The sequence below is a fragment of the Prinia subflava genome, chromosome 11 (genome assembly GCF_021018805.1).
Source record: "Prinia subflava isolate CZ2003 ecotype Zambia chromosome 11, Cam_Psub_1.2, whole genome shotgun sequence".
Classification (NCBI taxonomy): domain Eukaryota; kingdom Metazoa; phylum Chordata; class Aves; order Passeriformes; family Cisticolidae; genus Prinia; species Prinia subflava.
In genome coordinates, this window is record NC_086257.1 from 6964350 (window position 1) to 6988424 (window position 24075).

At 56.8% G+C, this 24075-nt stretch overlaps 7 non-coding genes across 7 annotated transcripts; 4 read left to right on the top strand and 3 right to left on the bottom strand.

The window, feature by feature from the left end:
• Positions 1-1122: 1122 nt before the first annotated feature.
• On the top strand, positions 1123-1194 carry TRNAQ-CUG (transfer RNA glutamine (anticodon CUG)). Its single transcript has one exon. It is a non-coding gene; the product is annotated as a tRNA-Gln (tRNA).
• A 7120-nt stretch (positions 1195-8314) lies between these two features.
• TRNAS-AGA (transfer RNA serine (anticodon AGA)) lies at positions 8315-8396 on the top strand. Its single transcript has one exon. It is a non-coding gene; the product is annotated as a tRNA-Ser (tRNA).
• Positions 8397-9270: 874 nt separating this feature from the next.
• TRNAM-CAU (transfer RNA methionine (anticodon CAU)) lies at positions 9271-9342 on the top strand. Its single transcript has one exon. It is a non-coding gene; the product is annotated as a tRNA-Met (tRNA).
• A 1080-nt stretch (positions 9343-10422) lies between these two features.
• Positions 10423-10494, top strand: TRNAQ-CUG (transfer RNA glutamine (anticodon CUG)). Its single transcript has one exon. It is a non-coding gene; the product is annotated as a tRNA-Gln (tRNA).
• A 6449-nt stretch (positions 10495-16943) lies between these two features.
• Positions 16944-17015, bottom strand: TRNAQ-CUG (transfer RNA glutamine (anticodon CUG)). Its single transcript has one exon. It is a non-coding gene; the product is annotated as a tRNA-Gln (tRNA).
• Positions 17016-18085: 1070 nt separating this feature from the next.
• On the bottom strand, positions 18086-18157 carry TRNAM-CAU (transfer RNA methionine (anticodon CAU)). Its single transcript has one exon. It is a non-coding gene; the product is annotated as a tRNA-Met (tRNA).
• Positions 18158-19031: 874 nt separating this feature from the next.
• TRNAS-AGA (transfer RNA serine (anticodon AGA)) lies at positions 19032-19113 on the bottom strand. Its single transcript has one exon. It is a non-coding gene; the product is annotated as a tRNA-Ser (tRNA).
• Between the last annotated feature and the right edge of the window lie 4962 nt (positions 19114-24075).

Consider the following 24075-nt stretch of genomic DNA (forward strand, 5'->3'; position numbering starts at 1 on the left):
CAGAGCCAATCTGTGATGGCTCTGAAGATGGACATCCTGCTGACCCAATTAGAGAGGCTGGTTACATGCCTTTGATGACATATTTAAGAAGAAAATCAAAACACTGCACATGCAGTTTTTCCCCTGGGGGAGGGAGGTGCTGCCACCACAACAAGTGCCGCCATGCTGGTACGGTCCATGGCGATACTCTGGTGTAGCCACCACCGTCTCCGTGCAGCCCACAGCGAGCCTTGCCTGTCTGGCCTCCCCTCACCATGCGGCAGGTGGAAGGGCAGGGGTGGTGGGGACAGTGTCCCCTTCCCGGCGCCCCTCATGAAGAGAGGTGCTAAATAGCACCAGTGCTGCCACGGCTGCCGTGGCCTTTGCGATGGCGGTGGGGTCACAGGGCCAACAGCAGAACCAAGACAAATGATTCACCAACGCAGAACCTAGAAAAAAATTACTTCTTGGTGATGTGAGGCCTTGCAAGTATCTTTCAGTTAGTAGGACTTGTTGACAGTGGTACCTACAAAGCAGTTTTTCATCTAGTCAGAGAAGAGGAGGAAGAAATGTGAGGGAAAAAAACATGGTGACACCATGGTGAGTGGAAAAAAAGGGATGGAAATATTTGGAACTCTAATTCCTCTACTGAGGAAGAGTCTGGCAAAAAAAAAAAAAAGGTGTTGTGCTGCTTGTCCTTTCTTCTTGCCTCTGCAGCCCCTTTCCTGGATTCCCCAGAGGATCTTTCTTCACCTTTTGTAGAGATGGGGCAAGGTTTCCCCTCTCCTTAGTCCTTAAGGAGCTGGACTGGCTTGGGCTGGAGAAGAGAAGGCAAGGGGGCTCCTGCTGTGTGAAGGTGATTTCCCAAGGCCTGGCCTGAGTCAGAAAGAGCTTGTTGCCATTTGGGAAAGACAAGATTGTTTGAGGGTTTGAGGGTGGTGCTTGTAAGAGAGGCCATGGCAGGCTTGCAGAAGGAGCTGTGCTGGTGCCCTGAAGGATGGCGTGGTGAGAGTGCGTGGAGGCGGTGCAGGAGGGCTGCACTTGGTGATGGATGTCCAAGGCGATGGAGAGACAGGCAGCCCCAGCTGGGGGCATGAGGCCGAGTGAGAGCTGGCCCAGGGGCCAGGAGTGAGGTGTGCAGAAGGTCCCATGGTGTAATGGTGAGCACTCTGGACTCTGAATCCAGTGATCTGAGTTCAAATCTCAGTGGGACCTCAGCCTTTTTGTTCCCCCAGCCTTCCCCTCAGCACGCTCACACCCTCACAGCCCTACTCTGCTGCTGGGTCACTTCTGGAGCGTTCTCTGATGAATCACACAGGGCTGAGGTGGAGACCACCCACTCAAAATGGGTCAGGCACAGGAGGCTGCTCGGGGACTGTTGGCTCCTCTGTGGAATGAATGCAAAAACGGAGACTGGGTGCACACTCTGGGCAGCTCTGTGCAGGTTGGAGCCTTCCCACAGTGACAGCAGGTGACTCTGTGTGGCATTGCTTGTATGCCAACCCCTGTCCACTGCTCCTTTCCTGCTCCTTTCCTCTGCAGCTTCTTTTCCTCTTTTCCCTGCCAAGTTTTTCTATTGCTCTGCATCAGTTCAAGCAGCTCTACCAACTTTGAGCAGTTCCTCCTCATCAGGGTTACATTTGCTTCCATGGAGAGGGAAGGATCTTCCTGGCAGAGCAGGTGGAAGGTGAGGGAGGAGGAGAACAAAGGACCACGACTCTCCAGCATTGCTGCACAAAGGCTTTAATGAGAAGGAGCAAAAGCAGCGGCACAGAGCAGAGGCCAAGGGAGCCCTGTGTGCAGGGCTGAGGGAGGGAAAGAGATGGGCCCCTTAGGCAAGGCCAAAGGGGATGATGCGGCGGCTTCAGCAGATCTGACCGCAGCGGGAGAAAGGCAGACACAGGCCTGAGGCGCCCAGGCCAAGGGAGCCCCCAGAAGAGATGGGAACCCCCGAGGAGCTGAGGGAGCTGCCCACAGCAGCTGACAGAGAGGATCCCACGGCGGTGCTCTGAGGGAAAGAGGTGAGGATGGGGCCCGGCAGGGTCACCACCACGGGCGAAGGCTCGATGTACACCGTGGAGTCAGCGCAGCGGGCCAGGCAGGGCTCACTGCAGCTGCTTGCAAGGGGCGTTGGGCCACAGGGGCCGCAGGGCCGTGGGGGACAGGGTCTGCAGCAAGACATCTCTCAGAGCAGGAGGCAGAGCTGCAACACAGAGCAGGGAGCGCCACCAGCCTCAGCAGCGCTCTGTCTCTCTGTCCCTCAGCTCTCCCCAGGGACACATTTGCTCTTCCAAACACACTCTGTGCCCACAGCTCCCACCCCCCTCCTGGTGCCCTGCGAGTGCCACGGCACGGCAAGGCCGCCCCACTGCAGGAACAGGGCCCAGCAGAGGGGCTTTAAGGGCCCTGTGCAAAGACTGCTCCCAGCCCATCTGCACAACCCCCACGGCTCTGTCAGAGGTGTCTGGGCATGCGCTGGGACATTTTGTTCCACCCCGACAGGTGCCAGCTCTGCTGGCCACATCCCCCTGAGGCTGAGCCCCATGCATCCCCTTCTGCTGGAACAAAGCCCCCTCTTCCCAGCTGTCCCCTGCCACCAGCATGGACAGGCTGACGGCCCTTCCACACTTCTGTGGCAGGGCCAAGCTGAGGCAGCCCAAGGATGCAGCTGGGCAGCCTCCAGGACAGCAGTTCAGCCCACAGGGAGGGATGGAGCGCACTCAGGCTTACCTCGTTCCTCGAGGAAAGGGAGGCCAGAGACCAGGATGCAGAGCCTGGAGCAGCGCAGCCTTTTATGCTGTGTCCCAGAGCCCTGTGGGGCCACAAACATTCCTTGTTTGTGAAACATCCAAAGCCCTGGGAGTGGCCACTTGCAAGGCTTCACTGCTGATGAGGTCCCAGCCTCTTTCATCTCAAATCATCATTTCATACAACCCAGAATCATGCAATGACTCTTGGAATCACTTGGTGATGGAATGGACTTGAAAATCATCTAGCTGAAGCCCCCAGAAATGGCTTCTACAACTTCTCTGGTCTGCCTCTTCCAGTGTGTCACCTGTCTCAGACAAAAAGATTCCTTCGCAATATCTAATCAAAATATAGCTGCTTTCATTTTTCAACCAGTGGCCCTTGTCCCATCACTACACACCCTAACTAATCATTCTTGCCTTGCCTTGCCTTGCCTTGCCTTGCCTTGCCTTGCCTTGCCTTGCCTTGCCTTGCCTTGCCTTGCCTTGCCTTGGCTTGCCTTGCCCAGCCCAACCCTCTCTGCCTGTCCTTGAAAACTAAACAAGGCCCTCATGTGTTTTACAGCCAGGGCTCTGGCCTCAGCTTGGGAAGCTGGGATCCCCTAGAAAACAAGGAAATCAACACGTAGCAAGGTGATCACAGGCATGCCTCTGTCTCTCCTGAAAGACAAACTGACCCATTTTCTCACACACAAATTGACCCACTTTGCTCCGTGTGTCCAGCCCCATGGCCGGCATCTGGATGGTGTCTTTGGGGAAGAGGCTGAGGGCAGGGAGCACAAAGCTCAAGGCTCCTTCTCCTGGGGCAGGCATCACTTTGCCCATTCAATTCATTTCACAGTTCAAAGGGATATTGGATCTGTGTCCCAGAGCAGGTGGGAATCACAGTGATGTGGAAGAGTTGGGAAAATCCAGGAGCTTCAGGCAAACCTGAATCATCCTGCTGTGGAAATGAGTGCACATGGTGCCCTGGACTCAGGCATTCCAGGGATACAGAGCACACAGCCTCTTGCCTCCAAAATGTTCAGCCTTTCTCAGGGGCATTTCCAGACCTTTTAGGACCGGTCCCAAACCTCCTTGTACATCCATGTAATCCTGTGCTGCTGCTGCAGCTTTCCAAAAGGCATTGCCTTCTGCTGGCTGCACAGGGGCCCATGGCACACAGGGCATCCCAGGATAATGGAGGCTGGGAGAGAGCACTGGAAGTCCTGAGCTCCTGCTTGGAGAAGAACAAACTTCCCAGTTGCCTGCACAAGCTGTGGGTCTCATCCCATTGTGCTCTGAACACTGCCAGTGTCAGACAGGTCCCTGTCTCCTGGGCAGCACCTGCAGGGATGCCCTGCACCCCTGGGAGCCTACCAGGAGATGGAAAGGGCTCCTACAGCTGAGCCTCCCAGGTCTTTGACGGGGACGACCACCAGGAGATGACACTGAGGCTGCTGCAGCCTCAGGATGGTGAGACCATGCCATGGCAGCCTGCAGAGCACAGGGCTGGCTGTGTGCAGGGAATGCCACCTGCTCTGCATTGCACTCTCAGGCCAGTGACAAGGAACCCCTTTGGGGCAGAAGGGCTGCAAAGCAGAGAGAAAGTCTGTCCCTTGAGAGCTTTTGGCCCTAATGCTGAGACTTCCTTGCTGTCCATGTGCAGATGTCACCCCACAAGCCTGAGATCTGATCACCTCATGCATGGTGCCCTTTCCTTGGCACTGCAGACACCACATCTGGGTTGGTGTCCCCATTTGGTGTCCCGGGGACAAGGGAGGTGGTGGTGATCTCTTATGGAGAGAGGCACTGCCAGAGAACCAGGCAGGACAGAAGGGCTGCAGCACCTGACACATGGGGGGAGGCCGAGGGCACTGCCCTTGTGCAACCTGGTGGAGATGAGCCAGGTGTGGAGGGGGCCTGGAGCTGCTGTCTGCACCACCTCCTGGTGCTTCTGGGGAGAATGAAGCCAGACTCTCCTGAGAGGTGAAATTTCAAAGGGCAAGAGGCTGCAATCACAAGTTGCAAGAAAGGAAATCTCCCCCCCCGGGGAAAGACAAAGGACAGGGCTGGGAGAGCTGCACAAGGGAGAGTGACCTCTTCCTTGACCTGTGGCAGTGCTTAGAAGTCAGCAGGACAAGGCCCAGAGCCTGCTCAGTAACCAGGAGGGCTTCATCTGCCCAGAGCAGTTGACAGGAGCACAGGTCCTCCAGAGCTCCATCCAGACCTTCTGGGGTGTATCTGGGATTCTCTGAGTCACTACAGCCCATGAGCAGCCACCAAAAGACCCTGCCTTGGGAGACAGCAAATGCAGGAGATTGCAGAGGAGCACCAGGTGATCCATGAATGGAGAGAGAAGGTGGGGAAATGCCCTTCATGGCAGCAGAACATTGAGGATATGAGCCCTGTTATCCCTTGGGTGCCTGAGTCTGCAGCACCCAGTCCACTGAAGTCCACACTGGGTGACTCAGGTTTGCCTGGAGATCAGGGATTTTCCCAGCTCTTGCACATCACAATGACAGCCACGTGCTGTGGGAGACTGGTCCTGTGTCCCTTTGAAATGTAAAGTGCATGGAATGGGAAACCCCATCCCTGACCCAGAAAGAAGAGCCATGGGCTTTGGGCTCCCTGCCCTCAGCCTTTTCCCCACAGCCACCATCCAGGTCTCTGGCCTCTGGGATGAGCACGCTGAGCCAAACAGGTCACTGAGGCTGTGGGCCCCTTCAGGGAAGGACACGGCATCTCTTTGATCACAAAACCAGGCCGTGGTACAGCCTGAGGACTGTAAGCAAGTTGCCCATGGCTGTCTCCTGCAGGGGACATCCTTGCAGGTGAGCATGGGCTTTCCTTGCCACTGAGCTTTGCCAGCTCCCTGCAGAGTTGGGTCTCTTCCCCACTAGGGGTTGTGCAGTGTTGGCTTTCTGCCTCAACGGACCCACAGTGTTCTGGATGTCTGTGATGAGGCATGGAAGAAATGGCTCTCAGGATTAGCCTGAGTGCCTGCACTGAAAGCTCCTGAGAGCTGTCCTGAGGTGTCCCTTCATGGCTGCATTTAACTGTAACTGGAGACAAACTAACCATCAGGAAGAACAAATGACAGAAGCAATAGACACTCCAAAAATTCATTTCACCTCAGCTTCTACACCGGCCAGGGGACCGCCAATCCAAGTGGTCCTAGGAAGCTGGGACACACATGAATCATTTCCACGATGGGTGCTGTGAAAATGGTGAAAAATGCCTGAGATGAAAGAGGCAGGGGCCTCAGCAGCATCGAGGCCTCAAAAGTGGCCACTCCCAGGAGTTTGGATGTTTCACAAACAAGGAATGTTTGTGGCCTCACAGGGCTCTGGGACACAGCATAAAAGGCTGCGCTGCTCCAGGCTCTGCATCCTGGTCTCTGGGCTCCCTTTCCTCGAGGAACGAGGTAAGCCTGAGTGTGCTCCATCCCTCCCTGTGGGCTGAACTGCTGTCCTGGAGGCTGCCCAGCTGCACCCTTGGGCTGCCTCAGCTTGGCCCGGACACAGAAGTGTGGAAGGGCCGTCAGCCTGTCCATGCTGGTGGCAGGGGACAGCTGGGAAGAGGGGGCTTTGTTCCAGCAGAAGGGGATGCATGGGGCTCAGCCTCAGGGGGATGTGGCCAGCAGAGCTGGCACCTGTCGGGGTGGAACAAAATGTCCCAGCGCATGCCCAGACACCTCTGACAGAGCCGTGGGGGTTGTGCAGATGGGCTGGGAGCAGTCTTTGCACAGGGCCCTTAAAGCCCCTCTGCTGGGCCCTGTTCCTGCAGTGGGGCGGCCTTGCCGTGCCGTGGCACTCGCAGGGCACCAGGAGGGGGGTGGGAGCTGTGGGCACAGAGTGTGTTTGGAAGAGCAAATGTGTCCCTGGGGAGAGCCGAGGGACAGAGAGACAGAGCGCTGCTGAGGCTGGTGGCGCTCCCTGCTCTGTGTTGCAGCTCTGCCTCCTGCTCCGAGAGATGTCTTGCTGCAGACCCTGTCCCCCATGGCCCTGCGGCCCCTGTGGCCCAACGCCCCTTGCAAGCAGCTGCAGTGAGCCCTGCCTGGCCCGCTGCGCTGACTCCACGGTGTACATCGAGCCTTCGCCCGTGGTGGTGACCCTGCCGGGCCCCATCCTCACCTCTTTCCCTCAGAGCACCGCCGTGGGATCCTCTCTGTCAGCTGCTGTGGGCAGCTCCCTCAGCTCCTCGGGGGTTCCCATCTCTTCTGGGGGCTCCCTTGGCCTGGGCGCCTCAGGCCTGTGTCTGCCTTTCTCCCGCTGCGGTCAGATCTGCTGAAGCCGCCGCATCATCGCCTTTGGCCTTGCCTAAGGGGCCCATCTCTTTCCCTCCCTCAGCCCTGCACACAGGGCTCCCTTGGCCTCTGCTCTGTGCCGCTGCTTTTGCTCCTTCTCATTAAAGCCTTTGTGCAGCAATGCTGGAGAGTCGTGGTCCTTTGTTCTCCTCCTCCCTCACCTTCCACCTGCTCTGCCAGGGTGAGCACTGGCTGCTGTCCTGAGCTCACCAGCAGGTCCACAAAGAACTCCCAGAAATTACACCAGAGCAACAAAGCCTCAGTCACTGAACATGAGTCTGGAACCTGGAGAGCACGGCCCTGCGGGACCCTGTACCAATTTACTCCTTGTGAGAGTTAATACTGATCTTTTGGGTAACTTTTCTGTCCTGTGAAAGCCTCTTCACCAAAGCACAGAAAAATCAATCTTCTCTCTCCTATGGGTGATGTTGGGATGTGTCTGTGGCATGAGTACAGCATTGTGGGATGGAAAGGAGTAAAGCATTTCTTTTCATGGCTGGACATGGGCAGTGTGGCTTCAACAAAGTTTGACAGGAAAGTTCACCCTGCTACTCACTAAACCAATGAAGCACACACAGAATATGGAATTGAAATCATTGTTTTATCGGAGACTGTGCATTCAGAATTGCCCATTATGCAAAGGATATGGATACAAAATTCAAAGGGTGCAAAAGGGTTTAGCAGTGGTAGATCCACAGTCACAGCAAGGAGTTACTAACAAATTCACATCGAAATATTCATACCTTAATCAATTCATTCTCTCTCTCTCACAGACACAGACACACAGGCACAGACACACACACTGTATTTGCCCCTAGACTCAATGAAATACATCAAATCCCTTTCGGTTTTTCAACCAAGCATGGGCTCCACTAGGAGGATCGTGTGGGGAACTGCGTATGGGTAGATAAGGAGGTTAGACCTTTATGTGCTTGTCCTCACTGTCTTTTGTCACACACACAGACACAGACACAGACACACACAGACACACACACACACACACAGTCCCCTAGATAGGTCTTGGTTAATTTCTGGTTTGATTGGTTGGGTTTTGTTTGGTGTTGTTGCTTGTTTTCCCTTTGGTGTACCTTACGTGTCCTTTCAGTAGGAGAGTGAATGTGGGCAAGGAAGTTGTTTGTGCATTCCTTTACTCTCAAAGTGCCTTTGGTGCCGGTGTTGTCGGTGATGTTTGAAGCAATGTGGAAGAGCGGTTTGTAAGAGGAGCCTTGGGCTGCAGCGCGTGGGTGCGGGCGTGGCGGCGCAGGGTGTGTGCTGGGCAGGGCAGGCAGGGCTGCAGCAGGTAGTTGTGGCCGAGTGGTGAAGGCGATGGACTAGAAATCCATTGGGGTTTCCCCGCGCAGGTTCGAATCCTGCCAACTACGGGCCAGGCGCCCCTTTTGGGCTGTGGCTGCAAGGGAGCAGCTGCTGCCAGCCTTGCCCGGCCCTTCTGCAGGGCCTGCGCAGGGCAAGCAAAGCCCCAGGGCCCGGGGAAGGGCAGGGGACAAGAGCCCCTTGCTGCTGCCGGCTCCGTGCCCTGCAGCCCAGGCACTCGGGCTGGGCCATGCCCTGCAGGGGAAAAGCAGCCCGGAGCCCTGGGCAGCATCCATGAAGAGGGGAAGGGGAAATGCAGCCGCCCCTGCAGCTCAGCACTTCATCCCTCGCACCGGCACCAGGTGGGAAAGGCAAGCACCTGCAGCTGCACAGCCTGCTCGGCACAAGGTGCCCAGAGCGCAGAGCTTTTACTGCAGAGTAACCTGCAGCAGCCTTGAGCTGAGAGAGCACAATCTGCACAGCTCCACGGGGAGAATCCTTTCCCTTGGCAAGGCAAGCAAAGGCAACGCGTGTCCCTCTTTTGCCAGCAAAGAACTGAAGTGTCAGGCAGCTGCAGTGGTGCAGTGTGCTGGGAGCAGAGCTGTATTTGTGGGCAGGGCTGCAGGTGTGAGGATGTGTGTGGATTTGAGGTGGGCTGAGGTGCAGGAAGGCCCTTGGGTGCAGGCTGGCTGCAGGGGAGCGTTGAGAGGTGCAGCGTGAGTGTGGGTGGTGAAAGGAGAAGTGTGTGTGCAGGGCTGTGTGCGGGAGGTGTGGGAGAAGGGCAAGGCGAGGCCCTGGAGGTGTGGAGCGGGCGGGCAGTGGAGCTGAATGAGTGCAGGAGTGTATTTTGTGGGGAGGGGCAGGCAGAGCAGAGAGGGAGTGAGGGCAGCAGTGTGTGGCAGCATGAGGCTGCAGTGGGGGCCATGGCAGGGAGGGCTGAGCAGGAGCAGAGTGGCGCAGCGGGAGCGTGCTGGGCCCATAACCCAGAGGTCGATGGATCGAAACCATCCTCTGCTAAGGCACTTTTTGCAGCCAAGCTGCCTGGCCCAACAACTTTTACCCTGCTGGGCTCCAGGTCTGTGGGCAACCCTGCCCATTGCCCACCTCCTCTTCCCTCTGCCTCTGCTCTTGCTGCTGCCACCACAACTCTAGAACATCTGCGAAGCTTGTGGCAGCCCAGCACCGTTACTGGAGCAGGCACACACTGAATATTCTGGATGGCACTCCATTCTGCAGAGCAGCCATGGCACTGAAGGGGTGTCCTGAGAGGCCTGGGGCCATGGGCGATGCTCTGGTGAAACAGGACTTGCGTTCTAGGACTGGAGTGGCTCCATGATGATCCTGCAGTGACTCCCAGAGAGTGGTGAGCCACTGGAGCCAGGTGTGCAGACAACTTGGTGATTCTCCACACCTGGACATCATGCTGGGCTTGCAATGGGACTCAGGCACTGAGTGGCCTGCTCCTTGCTTTGTCTGCAGCCCTGCTTGGAGCAGGCATTTGGACTTGTGTCCTGCAGTCAAGTTGCTTCCAAGAAGGAAGAGTTCCCAGAGAGGGCTCTGCCCTCCTTGCTCTCCACCACAGGCAGTGAGTGAAGCTCTTCCTCACAGGAGCTGGAGCTCAGCCATTGCTCAGCCCTTGGTGTGTCACCTGTCCTTTCTCCTGGCCTCTGCAGCTCCTTTCCTGCATTCCCCAGAGGATCTTTCTTCACCTTTTGTAGAGATGGGTCAAGGTTTCCCTCTCCTTAGTCCTTAAGGAGCTGGACTGGCTTGGGCTTGAGAAGAGAAGGCAAGGGGGCTCCTGCTGTGTGCAGGTGACTTCCCAAGGCCTGGCCTGAGTCAGAAAGAGTTTGTTGCCATTAGGGAAAGACAAGATTGTTTGAGGGTTTGAGGGTGGTGCTTGTAAGAGAGGCCATGGCAGGCTTGCAGAAGGAGCTGTGTTGGTGCCCTGAAGGATGGCGTGGTGAGAGTGCGTGGAGGCGGTGCAGGAGGGCTGCACTTGGTGATGGATGTCCAAGGCGATGGAGAGACAGGCAGCCCCAGCTGGGGCATGAGGCCGAGTGAGAGCTGGCCCAGGGGCCAGGAGTGAGGTGTGCAGAAGGTCCCATGGTGTAATGGTGAGCACTCTGGACTCTGAATCCAGTGATCTGAGTTCAAATCTCAGTGGGACCTCAGCCTTTTTGTTCCCCCAGCCTTCCCCTCAGCACGCTCACACCCTCACAGCCCTACTCTGCTGCTGGGTCACTTCTGGAGCGTTCTCTGATGAATCACACAGGGCTGAGGTGGAGACCACCCACTCAAAATGGGTCAGGCACAGGAGGCTGCTCGGGGACTGTTGGCTCCTCTGTGGAATGAATGCAAAAACGGAGACTGGGTGCACACTCTGGGCAGCTCTGTGCAGGTTGGAGCCTTCCCACAGTGACAGCAGGTGACTCTGTGTGGCATTGCTTGTATGCCAACCCCTGTCCACTGCTCCTTTCCTGCTCCTTTCCTCTGCAGCTTCTTTTCCTCTTTTCCCTGCCAAGTTTTTCTATTGCTCTGCAGTCAGTCCAAGGCTACCAACTTTGAGCAGTTCCTCCTCATCAGGGTTACATTTGCTTCCATGGAGAGGGAAGGATCTTCCTGGCAGAGCAGGTGGAAGGTGAGGGAGGAGGAGAACAAAGGACCATGAGTCTCCAGCATTGCTGCACAAAGGCTTTAATGAGAAGGAGCAAAAGCAGCGGCACAGAGCAGAGGCCAAGAGAGCCCTGTGTGCAGGGCTGAGGGAGGGAAAGAGATGGGCCCCTTAGGCAAGGCCAAAGGGGATGATGCGGCGGCTTCAGCAGATCTGACCGCAGCGGGAGAAAGGCAGACACAGGCCTGAGGCACCCAGGCCAAGGGAGCCCCCAGAAGAGATGGGAACCCCCGAGGAGCTGAGGGAGCTGCCCACAGCAGCTGACAGAGAGGATCCCACGGCGGTGCTCTGAGGGAAAGAGGTGAGGATGGGGCCCGGCAGGGTCACCACCACGGGCGAAGGCTCGATGTACACCGTGGAGTCAGCGCAGCGGGCCAGGCAGGGCTCACTGCAGCTGCTTGCAAGGGGCGTTGGGCCACAGGGGCCGCAGGGCCGTGGGGGACAGGGTCTGCAGCAAGACATCTCTCGGAGCAGGAGGCAGAGCTGCAACACAGAGCAGGGAGCGCCACCAGCCTCAGCAGCGCTCTGTCTCTCTGTCCCTCGGCTCTCCCCAGGGACACATTTGCTCTTCCAAACACACTCTGTGCCCACAGCTCCCACCCCCCTCCTGGTGCCCTGCGAGTGCCACGGCACGGCAAGGCCGCCCCACTGCAGGAACAGGGCCCAGCAGAGGGGCTTTAAGGGCCCTGTGCAAAGACTGCTCCCAGCCCATCTGCACAACCCCCACGGCTCTGTCAGAGGTGTCTGGGCATGCGCTGGGACATTTTGTTCCACCCCGACAGGTGCCAGCTCTGCTGGCCACATCCCCCTGAGGCTGAGCCCCATGCATCCCCTTCTGCTGGAACAAAGCCCCCTCTTCCCAGCTGTCCCCTGCCACCAGCATGGACAGGCTGACGGCCCTTCCACACTTCTGTGTCCGGGCCAAGCTGAGGCAGCCCAAGGGTGCAGCTGGGCAGCCTCCAGGACAGCAGTTCAGCCCACAGGGAGGGATGGAGCACACTCAGGCTTACCTCGTTCCTTGAGGAAAGGGAGGCCAGAGACCAGGATGCAGAGCCTGGAGCAGCGCAGCCTTTTATGCTGTGTCCCAGAGCCCTGTGGGGCCACAAACATTCCTTGTTTGTGAAACATCCAAACTCCTGGGAGTGGCCACTTGCAAGGCCTCACTGCTGATGAGGCCCCTGCCTCTTTCATCTCAGGCATTTTCACCATTTTCACACCACCCATCATGGAAATGACTCATGTGTGTCCCAGCTTCCTAGGACCACTTGGATGGGAGGTCCTAGACCAGTGTAGAAGCTGAGTTGAAATGAATTTTTGTAGTGTCTACTGCTTCTGTCACTTGTTCTTCCTGATGGTTAGTTTGGCTCCAGTTACAGTTAAATGCAGCCGTGAAGGGACACCTCAGGACAGCTCTCAGGAGCTTTCAGTGCAGGCACTCAGGCTAATCCTGAGAGCCATTTCTTCCATGCCTCATCACAGACATCCAGAACACTGTGGGTCAGTTGAGGCAGAAAGCCAACACTGCACAACCCCTAGTGGGGAAGAGACCCAACTCTGCACGGAGCTGGCAAAGCTCAGTGGCAAGAAAAGCCCATGCTCACCTGCAAGGATGTCCCCTGCAGGGGACAGCCATGGGCAACTTGCTTACAGTCCTCAGGCTGTACCACGGCCTGGTTTTGTGATCAAAGTGATGCCGTGTCCTTCCCTGAAGGGGCCCACAGCCTCAGTGACCTGTTTGGCTCAGCGTGCTCATCCCAGAGGCCAGAGACCTGGGTGGTGGCTGTGGGGAAAAGGCTGAGGGCAGGGAGCCCAAAGCCCATGGCTCTTCTTTCTGGGTCAGGGATGGGGTTTCCCATTCCATGCACTTTACATTTCAAAGGGACACTGGATCAGTCTCCCAGAGCACGTGGCTGTCACTGTGATGTGCAAGAGCTGGGAAAATCCCTGAGCTCCAGGCAAATCTGAGTCACCCAGTGTGGACTTCAGCGGACTGGGTGCTGCAGACTCAGGCACCCAAGGGATAACAGGGCTCATAGGCTCAATGTTCTGCTGCCATGAAGGGCATTTCCCCACCTTCTCTCTCCATTTGTGGATCACCTGGTGCTCCTCTGCAATCTCCTGCATTTGCTGTCTCCCAAGGCAGGGTCTTTTGGTGGCTGCTCATGGGCTGTAGTGACTCAGAGAATCCCAGATACACCCCAGAAGGTCTGGATGGAGCTCTGGAGGACCTGTGCTCCTGTCAACTGCTCTGGGCAGATGAAGCCCTCCTGGTTACTGAGCAGGCTCTGGGCCTTGTCCTGCTGACTTCTAAGCACTGCCACAGGTCAAGGAAGAGGTCACTCTCCCTTGTGCAGCTCTCCCAGCCCTGTCCTTTGTCTTTCCCCGGGGGGGGAGATTTCCTTTCTTGCAACTTGTGATTGCAGCCTCTTGCCCTTTGAAATTTCACCTCTCAGGAGAGTCTGGCTTCATTCTCCCCAGAAGCACCAGGAGGTGGTGCAGACAGCAGCTCCAGGCCCCCTCCACACCTGGCTCATCTCCACCAGGTTGCACAAGGGCAGTGCCCTCGGCCTCCCCCCATGTGTCAGGTGCTGCAGCCCTTCTGTCCTGCCTGGTTCTCTGGCAGTGCCTCTCTCCATAAGAGATCACCACCACCTCCCTTGTCCCCGGGACACCAAATGGGGACACCAACCCAGATGTGGTGTCTGCAGTGCCAAGGAAAGGGCACCATGCATGAGGTGATCAGATCTCAGGCTTGTGGGGTGACATCTGCACATGGACAGCAAGGAAGTCTCAGCATTAGGGCCAAAAGCTCTCAAGGGACAGACTTTCTCTCTGCTTTGCAGCCCTTCTGCCCCAAAGGGGTTCCTTGTCACTGGCCTGAGAGTGCAATGCAGAGCAGGTGGCATTCCCTGCACACAGCCAGCCCTGTGCTCTGCAGGCTGCCATGGCATGGTCTCACCATCCTGAGGCTGCAGCAGCCTCAGTGTCATCTCCTGGTGGTCGTCCCCGTCAAAGACCTGGGAGGCTCAGCTGTAGGAGCCCTTTCCATCTCCTGGTAGGCTCCCAGGGGTGCAGGGCATCCCTGCAGGTGCTGCCCAGGAGACAGGGACCTGTCTGACACTGGCAGTGTTCAGAGCACAATGGGATGAGACCCACAGCTTGTGCAGGCAACTGGGAAGTTTGTTCTTCTCCAAGCAGGAGCTCAGGACTTCCAGTGCTCTCTCCCAGCCTCCATTATCCTGGGATGCCCTGTGTGCCATGGGCCCCTGTGCAGCCAGCAGAAGGCAATGCCTTTTGGAAAGCTGCAGCAGCAGCACAGGATTACATGGATGTACAAGGAGGTTTGGGACCGGTCCTAAAAGGTCTGGAAATGCCCCTGAGAAAGGCTGAACATTTTGGAGGCAAGAGGCTGTGTGCTCTGTATCCCTGGAATGCCTGAGTCCAGGGCACCATGTGCACTCATTTCCACAGCAGGATGATTCAGGTTTGCCTGAAGCTCCTGGATTTTCCCAACTCTTCCACATCACTGTGATTCCCACCTGCTCTGGGACACAGATCCAATATCCCTTTGAACTGTGAAATGAATTGAATGGGCAAAGTGATGCCTGCCCCAGGAGAAGGAGCCTTGAGCTTTGTGCTCCCTGCCCTCAGCCTCTTCCCCAAAGACACCATCCAGATGCCGGCCATGGGGCTGGACACACGGAGCAAAGTGGGTCAATTTGTGTGTGAGAAAATGGGTCAGTTTGTCTTTCAGGAGAGACAGAGGCATGCCTGTGATCACCTTGCTACGTGTTGATTTCCTTGTTTTCTAGGGGATCCCAGCTTCCCAAGCTGAGGCCAGAGCCCTGGCTGTAAAACACATGAGGGCCTTGTTTAGTTTTCAAGGACAGGCAGAGAGGGTTGGGCTGGGCAAGGCAAGGCAAGGCAAGGCAAGGCAAGGCAAGGCAAGGCAAGGCAAGGCAAGGCAAGGCAAGGCAAGGCAAGGCAAGGCAAGGCAAGGCAAGAATGATTAGTTAGGGTGTGTAGTGATGGGACAAGGGCCACTGGTTGAAAAATGAAAGCAGCTATATTTTGATTAGATATTGCGAAGGAATCTTTTTGTCTGAGACAGGTGACACACTGGAAGAGGCAGACCAGAGAAGTTGTAGAAGCCATTTCTGGGGGCTTCAGCTAGATGATTTTCAAGTCCATTCCATCACCAAGTGATTCTAAGAGTCATTGCATGATTCTGGGTTGTATGAAATGATGATTTGGGATGAAAGAGGCAGGGGCCCCGTCAGCAGTGAGGCCTCACAAGTGGCCACTCCCAGGAGTTTGGATGTTTCACAAACAAGGAATGTTTGTGACCCCACAGGGCTCTGGGACACAGCATAAAAGGCTGCGCTGCTCCAGGCTCTGCATCCTGGTCTCTGGCCTCCCTTTCCTCGAGGAACGAGGTAAGCCTGAGTGCGCTCCATCCCTCCCTGTGGGCTGAACTGCTGTCCTGGAGGCTGCCCAGCTGCATCCTTGGGCTGCCTCAGCTTGGCCCTGCCACAGAAGTGTGGAAGGGCCGTCAGCCTGTCCATGCTGGTGGCAGGGGACAGCTGGGAAGAGGGGGCTTTGTTCCAGCAGAAGGGGATGCATGGGGCTCAGCCTCAGGGGGATGTGGCCAGCAGAGCTGGCACCTGTCGGGGTGGAACAAAATGTCCCAGCGCATGCCCAGACACCTCTGACAGAGCCGTGGGGGTTGTGCAGATGGGCTGGGAGCAGTCTTTGCACAGGGCCCTTAAAGCCCCTCTGCTGGGCCCTGTTCCTGCAGTGGGGCGGCCTTGCCGTGCCGTGGCGCTCGCAGGGCACCAGGAGGGGGGTGGGAGCTGTGGGCACAGAGTGTGTTTGGAAGAGCAAATGTGTCCCTGGGGAGAGCCGAGGGACAGAGAGACAGAGCGCTGCTGAGGCTGGTGGCGCTCCCTGCTCTGTGTTGCAGCTCTGCCTCCTGCTCCGAGAGATGTCTTGCTGCAGACCCTGTCCCCCACGGCCCTGCGGCCCCTGTGGCCCAACGCCCCTTGCAAGCAGCTGCAGTGAGCCCTGCCTGGCCCGCTGCGCTGACTCCACGGTGTACATCGAGCCTTCGCCCGTGGTGGTGACCCTGCCGGGCCCCATCCTCACCTCTTTCCCTCAGAGCACCGCCGTGGGATCCTCTCTGTCAGCTGCTGTGGGCAGCTCCCTCAGCTCCTCGGGGGTTCCCATCTCTTCTGGGGGCTCCCTTGGCCTGGGTGGCTCAGGCCTGTGTCTGCCTTTCTCCCGCTGCGGTCAGATCTGCTGAAGCCGCCGCATCATCCCCTTTGGCCTTGCCTAAGGGGCCCATCTCTTTCCCTCCCTCAGCCCTGCACACAGGGCTCCCTTGGCCTCTGCTCTGTGCCGCTGCTTTTGCTCCTTCTCATTAAAGCCTTTGTGCAGCAATGCTGGAGACTCGTGGTCCTTTGTTCTCCTCCTCCCTCACCTTCCACCTGCTCTGCAAGGAATATCCTTTCCTCTCCCATGGAAGCAAATGTAACCCTGATGATGAGGAACTGCTCAAAGTTGGTAGCCTTGAACTGATGCAGAGCAATAGAAAAACTCGGCAGGGAAAAGAGGAAAAGAAGCTGCAGAGCAAAGGAGCAGGAAAGGAGCAGTGGACAGGGGTTGGCATACAAGCAATGCCACACAGAGTCACCTGCTGTCACTGTGGGAAGGCTCCAACCTGCACAGAGCTGCCCAGAGTGTGCACCAGTCTCCGTTTTTGCATTCATTCCACAGAGGAGCCAACAGTCCCCGAGCAGCCTCCTGTGCCTGACCCATTTTGAGTGGGTGGTCTCCACCTCAGCCCCGTGTGATTCATCAGAGAACACTCCACAAGTGACCCAGCAGCAGAGTTGGGCTGTGAGGGTGTGAGCGTGCTGAGGGGAAGGCTGGGGGAACAAAAAGGCTGAGGTCCCACTGAGATTTGAACTCAGATCACTGGATTCAGAGTCCAGAGTGCTCACCATTACACCATGGGACCTTCTGCACACCTCACCCCTGGCCCCTGGGCCAGCTCTCACTCAGCCTCATGCCCCCAGCTGGGGCTGCCTGTCTTTCCATCGCCTTGGACATCCATCACCAAGTGCAGCCCTCCTGCACCGCCTCCACGCACTCTCACCACGCCATCCTTCAGGGCACCAGCACAGCTCCTTCTGCAAGCCTGCCATGGCCTCTCTTACAAGCACCACCCTCAAACCCTCAAACAATCTTGTCATTCCCAAATGGCAACAAGCTCTTTCTGACTCAGGCCAGGCCTTGGAAAGTCACCTTCCCACAGCAGGAGCCCCCTTGTCTTCTCTTCTCCAGCCCAAGCCAGTCCAGCTCTTTAAGGACTAAGGAGAGGGAAACCTTGACCCATCTCTACAAGAGGTGAAGAAAGATCCTCTGGGGAAAGCAGGAAAGGGGCTGCAGAGGCCAGGAGAAAGAACAGGTGACACACCAAGGCCTCAGCAATGGCTGAGCTCTAGCTCCTGTGAGGAAGAGCTTCACTCACTGCCTGTGGTGCAAGGAGGGCAGAGCCCTCTCTGGGAACTCTTCCTTCTTGGAAGCAACTTGACTGCAGGACACAAGTCCAAATGCCTGCTCCAAGCAGGGCTGCAGACAAAGCAAGGAGCAGGCCACACAGTGCCTGAGCCCCACTGCAAGCCCAGCCTGATGCCCAGGTGTGGAGAATCACCAAGTTCTCTGCACACCTGGCTCCAGTGGCTCACCACTCTCTGGGAGTCACTGCAGGATCATCATGGAGCCACTCCAGTCCTAGAACGCAAGTCCTGTTTCACCAGAGCATCGCCCATGGCCCCAGGCCTCTCAGGACACCCCTTCAGTGCCATGGCTGCTCTGCAGAATGGAGTGCCATCCAGAATATTCAGTGTGTGCCTGCTCCAGCAACGGTGCTGGGGTGCCACAAGCTTCGCAGATGTTCCAGATTTGTGGTGGCAGCAGCAAGAGAGGCAGAGGGAAGAGCAGGCCAATGGGCAGGGTTGCCCACAGACCTGGAGCCCAGCAGGGTAAAAGTTGTTGGGCCAGGCAGCTTGGCTGCAAAAAGTGCCTTAGCAGAGGATGGTTTCGATCCATCGACCTCTGGGTTATGGGCCCAGCACGCTCCCGCTGCGCCACTCTGCTCCTGCTCAGCCCTCCCTGCCATGGCCCCCACTACAGCCTCATGCTGCCACACACTGCTGCCCTCCCTCCCTCTCTGCTCTGCCTGCCCCTCCCCACAAAATACACTCCTGCACTCATTCAGCTCCACTGCCCGCCCGCTCCACACCTCCAGGGCCTCGCCTTGCCCTTCTCCCACACCTCCCGCACACAGCCCTGCACACACACTTCTCCTTTCACCACCCACGCTCACGCTGCACCTCTCAACGCTCCCCTGCAGCCAGCCTGCACCCAAGGGCCTTGCTAAACATCAGCCCACCTCAAATCCACACACATCCTCACACCTGCAGCCCTGCCCACAAATACAGCTCTGCTCCCAGCACGCTGCACCACTGCAGCTGCCTGACACTTCAGTTCTTTGCTGGCAAAAGAGGGACACGCGTTGCCTTTGCTTGCCTTGCCAAGGGAAAGGATTCTCCCCGTGGAGCTGTGCAGACTGTGCTCTCTCAGCTCAAGGCTGCTGCAGGTTACTCTGCAGTAAAAGCTCTGCGCTCTGGGCACCTTGTGCCGAGCAGGCTGTGCAGCTGCAGGTGCTTGCCTTTCCCACCTGGTGCCGGTGTGAGGGATGAAGTGCTGAGCTGCAGGGGCGGCTGCATTTCCCCTTCCCCTCTTCATGGATGCTGCCCAGGGCTCCGGGCTGCTTTTCCCCTGCAGGGCGTGGCCCAGCCCGAGTGCCTGGGCTGCAGGGCACGGAGCCGGCAGCAGCAAGGGGCTCTTGTCCCCTGCCCTTCCCCGGGCCCTGGGGCTTTGCTTGCCCTGGGCAGGGCCTGCAGAAGGGCCGGGCAAGGCTGGCAGCAGCTGCTCCCTTGCAGCCACAGCCCAAAAGGGGCGCCTGGCCCGTAGTTGGCAGGATTCGAACCTGCGCGGGGAAACCCCAATGGATTTCTAGTCCATCGCCTTCACCACTCGGCCACAACTACCTGCTGCAGCCCTGCCTGCCCTGCCCAGCACACACCCTGCGCCGCCACGCCCGCGCCCACGCGCTGCAGCCCAAGGCTCCTCTTACAAACCGCTCTTCCACATTGCTTCAAACATCACCGACAACACCGGCATCAAAAGGTACTTTGAGAGTAAAGGAATGCACAAACAACTTCCTTGCCCACATTCACTCTCCTGCTGACAGGACACTTAAGGTACAACAAAGGGAAAACAAGCAACAACACCAAACAAAACCCAACCAATCAAACCAGAAATTAACCAAGACCTATCTAGGGGAGTGTGTCTGTGTCTGTGTGTGTCTGTGTGTGTCTGTGTGTATGACAAAAGACAGTGAGGACAAGCACATAAAGGTCTAATCTCCTTATCTACCCATACGCAGTTCCCCACACGATCCTCCTAGTAGAGCCCATGCTTGGTTGAAAAACCAAAAGGGATTTGATGTGAGCATTTCACTGAGATTAGGGGCAAATACAGAGTGTGTATGTCTGTGTGTCTGTGTGTCTGTGTGAGAGAGAGAATGAATTGATTAAGGTATGAATATTTCGATGTGAATTTGTAATTAACTCCTTGCTGTGACTGTGGATCTACTCCTGATAAACCCTTTTGCACCCTTTGAATTTTGTATCCATATCCTTTGCATAATGTGCAATTCTGAATGCACAGTCTCCCTTTAAAACATTGATTTCAATTCCATATTCTATGTGTGCTTCATTGGTTTAGTGAGTAGCAGGGTGAACTTTGCTGTCAAACTTTGTTGAAGCCACACTGCCCATGTCCAGCCATGAAAAGAAATGCTTTTCTCCTTTCCATCCCACAATGCTGTACTCATGCCACGGACACATCCCAACATCACCCATAGGAGAGAGAAGATTGATGTTACTGTGCTTTTGTGAAGAGTCCTTGACAGGACAGAAAAGTTACTCAAAAGATCAGTATTAACTCTCACAAGGAGTAAATTGGTACAGGGTCCTGCAGGGCCGTGTTCTCCAGGTTCCAGTCTCACATTCAGTGACTGAGGCTTTGGTTCTCTGGTGTAATTTCTGGGAGTTCTTTGTGGAGCTGCTGGTGAGCTCAGGACAGCAGCCAGTGCTCACCCTGGCAGAGCAGGTGGAAGGTGAGGGAGGAGGAGAACAAAGGACCACGACTCTCCAGCATTGCTGCACAAAGGCTTTAATGAGAAGGAGCAAAAGCAGCGGCACAGAGCAGAGGCCAAGGGAGCCCTGTGTGCAGGGCTGAGGGAGGGAAAGAGATGGGCCCCTTAGGCAAGGCCAAAGGGGATGATGCGGCGGCTTCAGCAGATCTGACCGCAGCGGGAGAAAGGCAGACACAGGCCTGAGGCGCCCAGGCCAAGGGAGCCCCCAGAAGAGATGGGAACCCCCGAGGAGCTGAGGGAGCTGCCCACAGCAGCTGACAGAGAGGATCCCACGGCGGTGCTCTGAGGGAAAGAGGTGAGGATGGGGCCCGGCAGGGTCACCACCACGGGCGAAGGCTCGATGTACACCGTGGAGTCAGCGCAGCGGGCCAGGCAGGGCTCACTGCAGCTGCTTGCAAGGGGCGTTGGGCCACAGGGGCCGCAGGGCCGTGGGGGACAGGGTCTGCAGCAAGACATCTCTCGGAGCAGGAGGCAGAGCTGCAACACAGAGCAGGGAGCGCCACCAGCCTCAGCAGCGCTCTGTCTCTCTGTCCCTCAGCTCTCCCCAGGGACACATTTGCTCTTCCAAACACACTCTGTGCCCACAGCTCCCACCCCCCTCCTGGTGCCCTGCGAGTGCCACGGCACGGCAAGGCCGCCCCACTGCAGGAACAGGGCCCAGCAGAGGGGCTTTAAGGGCCCTGTGCAAAGACTGCTCCCAGCCCATCTGCACAACCCCCACGGCTCTGTCACAGGTGTCTGGGCATGCGCTGGGACATTTTGTTCCACCCCGACAGGTGCCAGCTCTGCTGGCCACATCCCCCTGAGGCTGAGCCCCATGCATCCCCTTCTGCTGGAACAAAGCCCCCTCTTCCCAGCTGTCCCCTGCCACCAGCATGGACAGGCTGACGGCCCTTCCACACTTCTGTGTCCGGGCCAAGCTGAGGCAGCCCAAGGGTGCAGCTGGGCAGCCTCCAGGACAGCAGTTCAGCCCACAGGGAGGGATGGAGCGCACTCAGGCTTACCTCGTTCCTTGAGGAAAGGGAGGCCAGAGACCAGGATGCAGAGCCTGGAGCAGCGCAGCCTTTTATGCTGTGTCCCAGAGCCCTGTGGGGCCACAAACATTCCTTGTTTGTGAAACATCCAAAGCCCTGGGAGTGGCCACTTGCAAGGCCTCACTGCTGATGAGGCCCCTTCCTCTTTCATCTCAGGCATTTTTACCATTTTCACACCACCCATCATGGAAATGACTCATGTGTGTCCCAGCTTCTTAGGACCACTTGGATGGGAGGTCCTAGACCAGTGTAGAAGCTGAGTTGAAATGAATTTTTGTAGTGTCTACTGCTTCTGTCACTTGTTCTTCCTGATGGTTAGTTTGGCTCCAGTTACAGTTAAATGCAGCCATGAAGGGACACCTCAGGACAGCTCTCAGGAGCTTTCAGTGCAGGCACTCAGGCTAATCCTGAGAGCCATTTCTTCCATGCCTCATCACAGACATCCAGAACACTGTGGGTCAGTTGAGGCAGAAAGCCAACACTGCACAACCCCTAGTGGGGAAGAGACCCAACTCTGCACGGAGCTGGCAAAGCTCAGTGGCAAGAAAAGCCCATGCTCACCTGCAAGGATGTCCCCTGCAGGAGACAGCCATGGGCAACTTGCTTACAGTCCTCAGGCTGTACCACGGCCTGGTTTTGTGATCAAAGAGATGCCGTGTCCTTCCCTGAAGGGGCCCACAGCCTCAGTGACCTGTTTGGCTCAGCGTGCTCATCCCAGAGGCCAGAGACCTGGATGGTGGCTGTGGGGAAAAGGCTGAGGGCAGGGAGCCCAAAGCCCATGGCTCTTCTTTCTGGGTCAGGGATGGGGTTTCCCATTCCATGCACTTTACATTTCAAAGGGACACTGGATCAGTCTCCCTGAGCACGTGGCTGTCACTGTGATGTGCAAGAGCTGGGAAAATCCCTGAGCTCCAGGCAAATCTGAGTCACCCAGTGTGGACTTCAGCGGACTGGGTGCTGCAGACTCAGGCACCCAAGGGATAACAGGGCTCATAGCCTCAATGTTCTGCTGCCATGAAGGGCATTTCCCCACCTTCTCTCTCCATTTGTGGATCACCTGGTGCTCCTCTGCAACCTCCTGCATTTGCTGTCTGCCAAGGCAGGGTCTTTTGGTGGCTGCTCACGGGCTCTAGTGACTCAGAGAACTCCAGATCAACCCCAGAAGGTCTGGATGGAGCTCTGGAGGACCTGTGCTCCTGTCAACTGCTCTGGGCAGATGATGCTGCTCTGGTTCCTGAGCAGGCTGTGGGCCTTGTCCTGCTGACTTCTAAGCACTGCCACAGGTCAAGAAAGAGGTCACTCTCTCCCCTGTGCAGCTCTCCCAGCGCTGTCCCTTGTCTTCCCCCAAGGAAGACTGGGATTTTCATTCTTGCCTCTTGCCCTTTGACATTTCATCTCTCAGGAGAGTCTGGCTTCATTCTCCCCAGAAGCACCAGGAGGTGGTGCAGACAGCAGCTCCAGGCCCCCTCCACGCCTGGCTCATCTCCACCAGGTTGCACAAGGGCAGTGCCCTCGGCCTCCCCCCATGTGTCAGGTGCTGCAGCCCTTCTGTCCTGCCTGGTTCTCTGGCAGTGCCTCTCTCCATAAGAGATCACCACCACCTCCCTTGTCCCCGGGACACCAAATGGGGACACCAACCCAGATGTGGTGTCTGCAGTGCCAAGGAAAGGGCACCATGCATGAGGTGATCAGATCTCAGGCTTGTGGGGTGACATCTGCACATGGACAGCAAGGAAGTCTCAGCATTAGGGCCGAAAGCTCTCAAGGGCCAGACTTTCTCTCTGCTTTGCAGCCCTTCTGCCCCAAAGGGGTTCCTTGTCACTGGCCTGAGAGTGCAATGCAGAGCAGGTGGCATTCCCTGCACACAGCCAGCCCTGTGCTCTGCAGGCTGCCATGGCATGGTCTCACCATCCTGAGGCTGCAGCAGCCTCAGTGTCATCTCCTGGTGGTTGTCCCCGTCAAGGACCTGGGAGGCTCAGCTGTAGGAGCCCTTTCCATCTCCTGGTAGGCTCCCAGGGGTGCAGGGCATCCCTGCAGGTGCTGCCATGAGACAGGGACCTGTCTGACACTGGCAGTGTTCAAAGCACAATGGGATGAGACCCACAGCTTGTGCAGGCAACTGGGAAGTTTGTTCTTCTCCGAGCAGGAGCTCAGGACTTCCAGTGCTCTCTCCCAGCCTCCATTATCCTGGGATGCCCTGTGTGCCATGGCCCCTGTGCAGTCAGCAGAAGGCAATGTCTTTTGGAAAGCTGCAGCAGCAGCACAGGATTACATGGACGTACAAGGAGGTTTGGGACTGGTCCTAAAAGGCCTGGAAATGCCCCTGAGAAAGGCTGAACATTTTGGAGCAAGAGGCTGTGTGCTCTGTATCCCTGGAATGCCCGAGTCCAGGGCACCATGTGCACTCATTTCCACACCAGGATGATTCAGGTTTGCCTGAAGCTCCTGGATTTTCCCAACTCTTCCACATCACTGTGATTCCCACCTGCTCTGGGACTCTGATTCAATATCCCTTTGAACTGTGAAATTAATTGAGTGGGTAAGGTGATGCCTGCCCCAGGAGAAGGAGCCTTGAGCTTTGTGCTCCCTGCCCTCAGCCTCTTCCCCAAAGACACCATCCAGATGCCGGCCTTGGGGCTGGACACACGGAGCAAAGTGGGTCAATTTGTGTGTGAGAAAATGGGTCAGTTTGTCTTTCAGGAGAGACAGAGGCATGCCTGTGATCACCTTGCTACGTGTTGATTTCCTTGTTTTCT